We start from the raw sequence: 11,368 nt of genomic DNA on the forward strand, positions 1-11,368 counted from the left end.
GCCTGAAGGAATTCCCAACCTTTAGTAGATTACAGTATGTTGTTTGAACCATTTTTGTTTCTGCACATCAATCTGACCTCATCTAGTTGACAGCCTAATAATAACAGGTTATTATTAATAAATAATAATAATAATAATAATAAATAACTCCAGCTTTATTCATTGTTATAAAATACAGGAATATCAGTCTTACAATGGAGGACTCTGTAGAAAGCACTAAAAACTCAGAATTTCACCTAGTAGTAATAATTATGTACATAGGCATAGCAGTATTTGCATATATGCTGAGAATGAATTGTATTTGAGTCAGGAGGAGAGAAATAAAAAAAATAAGTGGGTGGGATAAGTTTGCAAAAGTCCAAGTACATCCTGTCATAGTTGCTCACTATTGGTATTGTACAGCAAGCTGCTTTGCAAAAAAAAAAAGAGGAACCAATTAATTATGTGGTTATTAAGCTGTAGTTTCACAGGAATGAAAATTTGAAAAGCAATGACCTAAGTAAAAACAAAAACCAGGAAAGCAATGAACATAATTAAAAAGAAGCCTCCGATTCATTATTAAATATAGAAAATATCAAACGGAGAAAACACTAATAGACTGAAAATGAAAGATCAAGAAAACACTAATTCATAGATTAGTCCTGTTATGTATTAAGCCAATTCATAAGGTATGGTATAAAAACGGTTAACTAATTGTTCAATTTGAATCATAGACTGCCTGTCTGTATATACTTTAAGCCTTTGTTTTAGGCAGGAATGAATAGTTTAAAATCATTGGCTTCTGCCTAGTGTCAGTCCTATAAATATGAGTCAAGCAGCTGCTAGAGCTGTGAGAACTGAATAAAGAGCTATTATTTCAACTCCATGTCTTCAATGCCTCGCTGTTCCCACTACACAAAAAGTCCAGTTTACAAATGGAATCACTTTATAAATCATAAAATAAAACTTTGGGTTACCTTTTCCCCCCAGAAATGTTTTTGGGATCAATTAATCAATGTTAGTTACTTAAATCTATCAATCTTAACAAGCATGCATGCATGTGCACACACATACACATATACACACACATGCACACTCACAGAAACTAATTATTAACATACTGAAGCAGGAATGGTTTGCCAAATTATTTCTTCATCTGGTGGTATTTCTTCATTTTTCCAATATTGTGCAAATATTATTCTTGCCACTGTTGTGATGTGTTAAATCAAATGTAGGCTTTGTTAGTCTTTTCTGGCATTATACCTAATAAAAAAAGTTCAGGTTTAAAATCTACATGTTCTCCCAACATCTTTTCTAACCAAATATGTATCTTTTTCCAATAATTCTTTACTTTATCACATGTCCACCAAACATGATAATACATGCCTGACTTATGTTAACATTTCCAACATCTATTTGACATATTTTTAAACATTTTTGCTAATATTGTTGGTGGCAATCTATAAAACATTTTATATACATTTTGTTGGAATATTCATGAACAGGAAGAGTCATGTGGTAACTCAGTCAGCCAATGTGAAGAAAGTGCTACTGAGGCTGTGCAAAAAGAGTATTGAGTTAGGAGCTGGATTTCCAGTCTCTGGTTTTTGTCTCTGGTCTGTCTCTGTAAGAAGTCTTCATTAAGCTATGTTGCTGTAAAGAAGAATGGTATTGTAAATATTTTTATATAAATATAAAGTTATTTGAATAAGCTAAATGCAGTCAACTGTGAGAGCTTCTGATTTATTTTTCACCAATAGAGAAATTAAAATTCTCTAACAGGTTATGGGCCCAGAGCTTACTAAGGACTGCATTGTAATTTAAAGCTGGAAGAAATTGCCTGTGTTTAGAAAGTATAAGAACAAGGCAGAATAAGCAGAATGGCTGCAATGGAATTTAAGGAAAGCTGTGTGCCTCATTTGGGCCAGAAGAATTACATTGTGTGGGCTGCAAAAATGGAATGTTTGCTGAAAGCTAAAGAGCTGTGGTATATTGTAGAAAATCCACCACAAGTATTTACAGCTGTTGATCAGAAAAGTCATGATAGAGCAATGGCTTATCTCATCTTGAATTTAGATGATGAACAATTTCTAAATGTTGCAAATTTAAAGACTGCAAAGGAAATTTGGTTGAAGTTGAGAGCTGTGCACGTGAATGTTTCTGCATGCAATATAGTGCAATTGTCAAGAAAACTTTACAGGGCCTGTTTGCAACCAGATGAATCTGTGGAACAGCATTTAAATAAAATGCAAAGTTTATTTTTGGACTTAGAACAACCTGGGATTAAATTCCCTGAGTCCCAGAAGGTTTTATTGGTGTTGAACAGTTTAGATAAAACCTGGGACACGGTTTCTGCAATATTTGAATGCAAAGAAGAGCAAGACTTAAAGTTTGAGGCTTTAAAGGCATGTTTGCTTAATGAAGAAGAAAAGTGCCATTTTAGAAGCAGCCACGAGGAGGAGAAATTCCTGAGGAGGGGGTCCAGACTGCAAGTCTCCAGAGAAGAAACAAGCAGATCGGACCCGGACCAAATTGCAACAAAAGAGAGATTTTGCAAGCAGAGAGCTGCTCAGCAGGAAAAGACTTGCTACATTTGTGGAGCAAACAACCATCTGCAAAGGAACTGTTTGCAGAGGAACAATTTGCAGAAAAAGACATTTGTGCAAGGAAAAAGGACTGTTTTGCAAAAGGAACATTTTGGTGTTGCAAACGTTTGCAATAGCAACAACAGAGACAAGTGGCTAATTGATAGTGGGGCAAGTCAAACAATTGTTAATAACTCTAACTTATTTTGCAGTTTTGTTCCAGTAGCACAAGAAGCTGTGGCTTTGGCAAATGGCCAGAAAGCAAAAGTCATTGGAAGAGGCGATGTAAAAATTCCATATTTGGAATCAAAGTTTACCAATGTGCTTTGTGTACCTGAGATGGAACATAATTTGTTAAGTGTGTCTAATTTAGACAAACAAGGTTTTGAGGTCATTTTTGTAAATGGGAAGTGTCTCATCAAAAGGAATGGGAATATTTGTGCAGAAGGCATAAAGGAAGATAATCTATATGTATTGCAGGGACAAAAGGTTCAATGTTCCCATATATTTAAGAATGTTGCAGAGCATGATTCATGTGTTCATCTTCTTCATAGAAAACTTGGCCATGCAAGCTTTAAAGTTTTGCAGCAAATGCAAGATTTTGCAGAAGGGCTAAATTTGAAGGGATGCAAAACATATTTGGACTGTGCAGTATGCAAAGCATCAAAGTCAAAGGCATTCCCAGTTAGTAAATGTAGCACAAGGCAAACAAAAAGAGTTCTAGAGCTGGTCCATGCAGATCTGGTGGGACCTATGCAAGCCAGTTTGGGAGGAGCAAAATATGCACTGGTAATTGTTGATGATTATAGCAGGTATTCATTTTGCTACTTGCTTAGAGGAAAGACAAAGGTGCTACAACAATTCAAGCAGTGGATATGTTTTGTAGAGAGAAGGTACAGACAACAAGTGTGTCAGTTGCAAACTGACAGAAGTACTGAATTTATGTCAACTAAATTCCAACAATGGCTGGGGCAGTTGGGGATAAGACACAGACGTACAAATCCTTACACAGCAGCAGAGAACGGTGTATCTGAAAGAAGGAATGGTGTTTTGCAAACAATGAAAGATTCATTATTGGAGGATTCTGGTCTGAGCAGGTCATATTGGGGAGAAGCCATATTGACTGCCAATTATATAGTTAACAGGCTGTGGAGTTCCTCCATTAATAATACTCCATATGCCATTCTATATGGGAGAAAGCCATCACTGGCACATTTGAGAATTTTTGGAAGTACTGCATGGGTACATATTCCAAAAGCAATCACAAGAAAGGGACAGCAAAAGGCAAGAAAGCTCAGGTTTGTGGGCTATGAACCAGGTCAAAAGGATATTGCTTTAGCGATGGAAGTAAAAGAGTTGTAATTTCAAGGTCTGCTAATTTTGCAGAACAAAATTGGGACAGAATTAATGCAAATTCTGGGTATGTCTCACTTAATGACGATCTGTTTCGTGACAATAACTCATCTAATGATGAAAAACGATTATAGAAGATGTCAATGTTCAGGGAGGAGAAGCTGAACAAGACATGAAACCAGAAAGACTTGAGACCCAGGAGCAGTTAACTGGCACTAACGATCTGTCCCAAAAAGATGTACTCTCTGTGTAGAACGATTTCCAGAGCTTGGGGAAGGAACTTAGCAGAATAGGCTGTAGGCTTACTTTCTCAGAGGTTTTACCAGTGTATAAGGAGCAAAACGGAAAAGGCCAGCGCATAGCACAATTCAATATGTGGCTAAAGGAGTGGTGTAAAGGGGAAGGCTTTGGATATATTAGTCACGATGTCAGTAGCTGGTCCAATCAAAAGATGTACAAAAGAGATGGTTTGCATCCATCAAAAAAAGGGACTGAGTTACTCGGCTATAAATTCACAGATTTTCTGGAGGGAAATTTAAACTAAACAGCGGGGACAGGGAGTTAATTGATACGGAACAACCCTGTCCCCGGCAATTTAAAAATTATAGGGCTATCAGTGCATGTAGCATAGATGTGTGTGTGGACAAGAATACCAACCTTGCTATCAAGCAAAATGAAGCCTCTAATAGCGAGTGCCACATAAAGTGCACTAACCAAATAGGTGGTAAGACAATAGGGGAACTCAGGCACCACACAGGTTATGTAGAAAGGAAACACAGGGCCACTCACAAAGGACTCAAATGTTTATACACCAATGCACAGAGTATGAACAGCAAACAGGGTGAACTAGAAATTCAGGTTAATGAGGGCAGATACGATATTGTTGCCATTATGGAAACATGGTGGGATGAAACCCACACATGGAACACACAGCTAGAGGGATTTAAATTATTTAAAAGAAACAGATCAAATAAAAGAGGAGGTGGAGTTGCTCTCTATATAAGAAATAACTACATTTCCACAGAAATAGAGCACAACAATGATAAAAACTGTCTTGAATGCATTTGGGTCAATATAAAAGGGGGGGGGAAATGATATTGCCATAGGTGTATACTACAGACCACCCAACCAAACAGAGGAAATAGATGAACTTTTTGCTAGTCAGCTAACTAAGGTATGTAGGAAGCACATCACAATAGTAATGGGGGACTTTAACTACCCTGACATCAACTGGGAGACAAACTCCGCACCAAGTGGAAAATCAAACAGGTTCCTGGCAAACCTAGCAGACAACTTTATCTCCCAAAAAGTAGAGAAGGGAACTAGGGGATTAGCCATTTTGGATCTAATTCTCACTAACAGAGATGAAATGATAGAAGGTGTTGAAGCCATAGGAACCCTGGGAGGAAGTGATCATGCAATATTAGAATTCAACATTATAGAAGCACAAGCAATAGAACACAGTCAAACTAGAATCTTGGACTTCAAGAGAGCTAATTTCAATAAACTTAGAGAGGGCTTGGGAAGGATTCCATGGATGAGAATCCTCAAGGGGAAAACAACTCAAGAAGCTTGGGAAATTTTGAAAAATGAGATAATAAAAGCACAGTCTAGCACAATACCAACAAAGAGGAAAAACAACAGCTCTCAAAAGAAACCAGCATGGCTGCATAAAGAACTCTCTGACAAATTGAAAGATAAAAAGGACAAGTATAGAAAGTGGAAAGAGGGGAACATAACTAAGTCAGAATATCAGCAAATAGCCCGAGCCTGCAAAGATGAAGTGAAGAAAGCCAAGGCTCAAAATGAACTAAGGCTTGCGACCAAAGTCAAAAATAACAAAAAAAGCTTCTTTCAACATGTAAAAAACAAGAAAAAAGTGAAGGAAATGATTGGTCCATTAGTGGGTGGAAGTGGCAAGAAGGTGACAAGCAACAGGGAGAAAGCAGAACTATTTAACTCATTTTTTGCATCTGTCTTTACACAAAGGGAAAAAACAGACCAACCTATCAAAAATAGTGCCATAAAAAACAAAATAGAAACACAAGTTAAGATAGGCAAGAAAATGGTTAGTGAGCACCTGTCCAGCCTAGATGAGTTCAAATCGCCAGGACCAGATGGATTACACCCCAGAGTTCTCAAGGAACTGGCAGATGTGATATCGGAGCCACTGAACTATATTTTTCAAAGATCCTGGAACACAGGGGAACTACCAGAGGACTGGAAAAGAGCTGATGTAGTTCCCATCCTCAAAAAAGGAAAAAAAATGGATCCAGGAAATTACAGACCTATCAGCCTGACCTCAATACCTGGGAAGATCCTGGAAAAGATAATCAAACAACGAATCAACGAACACCTAGAGGCAAACAAAGTCATTACTAAAAGCCAACATGGGTTTGTCAAAAATAGATCATGCCAGACAAATCTTATTGCATTCTTTGACCAAGTGACAAAATTAGTGGATCAGAGGAATGCTGTGGACATAATTTACTTGGACTTCAGTAAGGCATTTGATAAAGTAGATCACAACCTACTACTTGATAAGATAGAAAAATGTGGGGTAGACAGAATCACCACCAGATGGATCCGTAGCTGGCTGACCGGCCATACTCAGCGAGTGGTCCTCAATGGAACTGCATCTATATGGAGGGAAGTGTGTAGTGGGGTGCCCCAGGGCTCTGTTCTGGGCCCAGTACTCTTCAACATCTTCATCAACGATTTGGATGAAGGGATAGATGGGGAACTCATCAAATTTGCAGACGACACCAAGCTGGCAGGAATAGCCAACACTCCAGAAGACAGGCTTAAGATACAGAAGGATCTGGATAGACTTGAACACTGGGCACTAACTAACAAAATGAAATTCAATGGTGAAAAAAGCAAGGTTCTACATTTAGGCAAGAAAAACCAAATGCACAAGTACAGCATAGGTGGCACCATGCTCAATAGTAGTAACTGTGAGAGGGACCTCGGAGTCCTAGTAGACAATCACTTAAATATGAGCCAGCAGTGTGCTGCAGCTGCCAAAAAGGCCAACACAGTGCTAGGCTGCATTAACAGAGGGATAGAATCAAGATCACGTGAAGTATTAATACCACTCTTCAATGCCTTGGTAAGGCCACACTTGGAATACTGCATCCAGTTTTGGTCACCACGATGTAAAAAAGATGTTGAGACTCTAGAAAGAGTACAGAGAAGAGCAACAAAGATGATTAGGGGACTGGAGGCTAAAACATATAAGGAACGGTTGCTAGAATTGGGTATGTCTAGTTTAACGAAGAGAAGGACAAGGGGGGACATGATAGCAGTATTCCAATATCTCAGGGGCTGCCATAAAGAAGAGGGAATTAAGCTATTTTCCAAAGCACCTGAAGGCAGGACAAGAAGCAACGGGTGGAAACTAGTCAAGGAGAGAAGCAACCTAGAACTAAGGAGAAACTTCCTGACAGTGAGAACAATTAATCAGTGGAACAGCCTGCCTCCAGAAGCAGTAAATGCTCCAACACTGGAAGTTTTTAAGAAGAGACTGGACAGCCATTTGTCCGAAATGGTGTAGGGTTTCCTGCCTGAGCAGGGGGTTGGACTAGATGACCTCCAAGGTCCCTTCCAACTTTACTAGTATTACTATTACTATATCATGTAGGTCAGAGCGATGTAATAAAGGAATTCCGCCTGACAGATATTCAGCCAGCAAGGTAAAGGTTTGCAATGTGTGGTATGAGCCAAGAAGTTATAAAGAGGTGTTGGCATTACCAAAAGCTGAACAAGAAAGATGGAAGGAGGCCATGAATAAAGAGATGAAATCCATGGGAGACCATGAAGTATTTAAATCAGTGACTTTGCCACAGGGAACCAAAGCTGTGGGTTGTAAGTGGGTATATAAGAAAAAGGTATTGTCAAATAATGATGTACAGTATAAGGCCAGGTTAGTGGCACAAGGTTTTTCACAATTAAAGAATGTGCACTATGATGAAGTGTTTGTGCCAACTGTGAAAAGTGAGAGTATAAGATTAGCACTGGCGTTGGCAGCGGCATATAAGCATAACATCTGGCACTTTGATATCACAACTGCATTCCTCAATGCTGAGTTAGAGGAAGAAATGTATATGATCCAAGCACCAGGATATGAAATTGCAAAACCTAACATGGTATATAAATTAAACAAGGCTATTTATGGGCTGAAGCAGTCAGCCAGAAACTGGAATATCTGTTTAGATACTGCTTTAAAGGATCTTGGATTTAAAAGTTGCAAAGCTGATAACTGTATATATACTGGACAGTTACAAGGAGGGAATTGTCTACTGTTATCATTTGTGGGTGATCTTTGCTTCATCCCAAAGGATGCATCACAAATCAAAGAATTTGCTAATAAATTAGGAAAGAAATTTGAATTAAAGAATTTGGGAGAAATAAAAAATTATCTCGGTGTAGAGATACAGAAAAATGAAAACAGTGGTTATATTCTCAGTCAAAGGAGAAAAATTGAGCAGTTATTGGAGAAATATAATATGAAAGATTGCAATACTGCTCCCACACCCATGAGTGTGGATTTTTATAATAGTTTAAGTACGGACAAAGGTGAAACCTGTGATCAAGAGATATATCACTCGGCAATAGGGAGTTTGTTGTATCTATCACAGTGGTCCAGACCAGACATAGCTTACGCAGTAAGCATTTTGAGTCGTTTTACTGCTGCACCTACAAAGTTACATTGGATGGGTGTAAAAAGGGTTCTCAGATATTTAAAGGGAACTATAAATTTGGGTCTTCAAATACAGATTACTGAGGAATTGAAATTAAAGTGTTATGTCGATAGTGACTATGCAAATGACATAAACACAAGGAAATCAAATTCTGGGATTATAATATTGTTTGGAGGGACTCTGATTGGATGGAAGTCCAGAAAACAAACAACTGTTGCTATTTCAACAGCGGAAGCAGAGTTTATTGCTTTATCTGAATTGTGTTCTGAAGTAACATGGTATGTACAGTTGTTGCAAGATTTAAATATTAATGTAAAATAATTTGTAAAGGTATTTGAAGACAATGCTGCCTATACAAAAATGGCAACTGGTGACAGGGTGAAGAACAGAAGTAAACATGTAGACATTAAGTATTGTAATGTCAGGGAAGCTGTAAAAGGAAAATTGATTAGTTTACATCATTGTTCTTCTGAGGATAATTTGGCAGACATGATGACTAAATCATTGGGTAATGTTCACTATGGAAAATGTGTTAAGTCAATAGGTCTGATGTCGCTTTCTGTCATGAAGGGAGGAGTGTTGGAATATTCATGAGCAGGAAGAGTCATGTGGTAACTCAGTCAGCCAATGTGAAGAAAGTGCTACTGAGTCTGTGCAAAAAGAGTATTGAGTTAGGAGCTGGATTTCCAGTCTCTGGTTTTTGTCTCTGGTCTATCTCTGTAAGAAGTCTTCATTAAGCTATGTTGCTGTAAAGAAGAATGGTATTGTAAATATTTTTATATAAATATAAAGTTATTTGAATCAGCTAAATGCAGTCAACTGTGAGAGCTTCTGATTTATTTTTCACCAATAGAGAAATTAAAATTTTCTAACACATTTTCTTTATAAGAAGTTGACATTTTCTAAAAATAAATAAGAATGAGTATAAATTGAGAGCTTTTGCAGATGATTTGGTGTTAACTTTACAACAACCGATTCAATCGGTTAGTCATTTATTGGAACTTATAACTCAATACGGGAAAGTTTCTGGTTTCAAAGTAAATAATAATAAGACTAAGATATTATCTAAGAATATGACTGGGAAGGAAAATGAAATTTTAGTTAGACTTACAGGTTTTCAGATAGTGAAGAAGGTTAAATATTTGGAAGTATATATAACCGCTTCTAATGCGAAATTATATAAGAATAATTATGAAATATTATGGACAAAAGTAAAAAAGGATTTAAATGATTGGAAAAAATTGCAACTCTCATTGTTGGGGAGAATTTCAGCTGTTAAAATGAATGTTCTACCAAAGTTTTTTTTCTTGTTTCAAATGATACCCATTTTAAAAAAAGATGCTAATTTGGATGAGTGGCAGAAGGGTATCAATAAATTTATATGGGCTGGGAAGACACCAAGGGTGAAGTTTAAGATTTTGCAAGATGCTCGAGAAAGAGGAGGGTTTAAAGCGCCTAATTTGAAATTATATTATGATGCAGCCACATTAACTTTGATAAGTGATTGGCTTAATTTAACAAATAAAAATATTCTTTCTCTTGAAGGGTGGGAATTATAATATGGTTGGCATGCATATTTAATTTTTAATAAGAAAGTAGTTCGGGTTTTTAAATCGCATATTTTAAGAAGTGCCCTACTTTGAGTCTGGAAGAAATATTATTATAGGTTAAATTATAAAATACCTATTTGGGCATTAGGTTTGGTTTCCGCTGGAATGATACAAGCTGAGAGGCAACGCCAGATGGAGGTTAAAGAGCAGAGGATGACTCGTGCAGCTTATAAGCGTAAAGAGAAGGAGCAACGTAAAAAAGAGCCCAAAGAGAATTCTTCTGGAAATGCATCACCGCCGGTGGGAGGAGCAAGACCCAAGAGTTATGCAACACATGCAGCTCTTTCAGATCTTGATGGTGTCTTCTCCAGGCTGCGTGCCAAGGGAGATGGCAAAGTTTTTGACCTGGAATGTTAATGGATTGAATTCTCCTCAGAAACGGAAAAAAATCTTTTATTATTTGAAGCAACATACCAATGATGTTATTTGCTTACAGGAAACTCATATCTTACTTAAAGATCAGAAATATGCTCGTTTGGGATCTCATTTTATATCTTCTGCTCCCGGGAAGAAAGGGGGAGTTGTTATATATGTTAAACAAAACCTACCAGCTTGTCTGGTAGAATCAGATCCCCAGGGGAGATATGTGATGATTGAACTTGGTATATATGGTAAGAAAGTACTCATAGTGGGACTTTATGCTCCAAATCAACAACAAGAACAATTTTATAAGCAGTTACATCAAAAAATAATATTGCTTGACTATAGATCAGTGGTATTAATGGGTGATTGGAATGGTGTCTTAGATATACAAAGGGACAAGAAAGGTTCCTCTCCTTTTCTTAAACAAGCAAGGCTACCTAAAGCTTTTTTTGATATGAAGGAAGACTGGGAATTAAGGGATTATTGGCGGGAATGTAATCAAGAGGAGAGGGATTTCACTTTTTTTTCTGATAGACACCAATCTTTTTCAAGAATTGACTTTTTTTTTTATTACTACGGATTTGTATAATAAAGTAAAGAATGTAAAGATTTTTCCTAGATCACTGACGGATCATAGCCCAGTTTGGATGGAGCTGACTCAAGAGAAAGAGGAAAGGAGATCCTGGAGAGTTAATGAAAATTTGTTCAGACAAGAGAAGAATGTTCAAAAGTTAAAGGAGTGTTTAAAGGACTATTTTGCTTTGAATATGTATAA

This window comes from Crotalus tigris, unplaced genomic scaffold (assembly GCF_016545835.1).
Source record: "Crotalus tigris isolate CLP2741 ecotype Arizona unplaced genomic scaffold, ASM1654583v1 scf7180000017936.1105831468:406456, whole genome shotgun sequence".
In the NCBI taxonomy this organism is placed as follows: Eukaryota; Metazoa; Chordata; class Lepidosauria; order Squamata; family Viperidae; genus Crotalus; species Crotalus tigris.